We start from the raw sequence: 295 nt of genomic DNA, 5'->3' as shown, positions 1-295 counted from the left end.
CACAGATGTTAAACAATGGAAGTTGGCATGGCAATACCCCTGTGTAGTATCCATGTAGCAATGCTTTCAGAGTGAATAATTAGTCTGCTTTTATGATACCTATGGCTGCCCAATTGAGAGCGGTTGATGATGCAGTTTATTTAGGCAAAGTTTGACAGGGGAAGCACTATTTACAAAACAATGATTTCTCCACGAGATGCTTTGGTAAATTTCAAGATGAAATCAACTAGGCATTTACTGATCATCGTAAAATCTGGAGCGTACTTCCACTCAAAAGATTTTAACATTGCTAACA

Source organism: Echinococcus granulosus (assembly GCF_000524195.1).
Source record: "Echinococcus granulosus chromosome Unknown EG_S00189, whole genome shotgun sequence".
NCBI lineage: Eukaryota > Metazoa > Platyhelminthes > Cestoda > Cyclophyllidea > Taeniidae > Echinococcus > Echinococcus granulosus.
The sequence above is the reverse complement of the archived record's forward strand: the minus strand, read 5'-3'. Positions refer to the sequence as shown.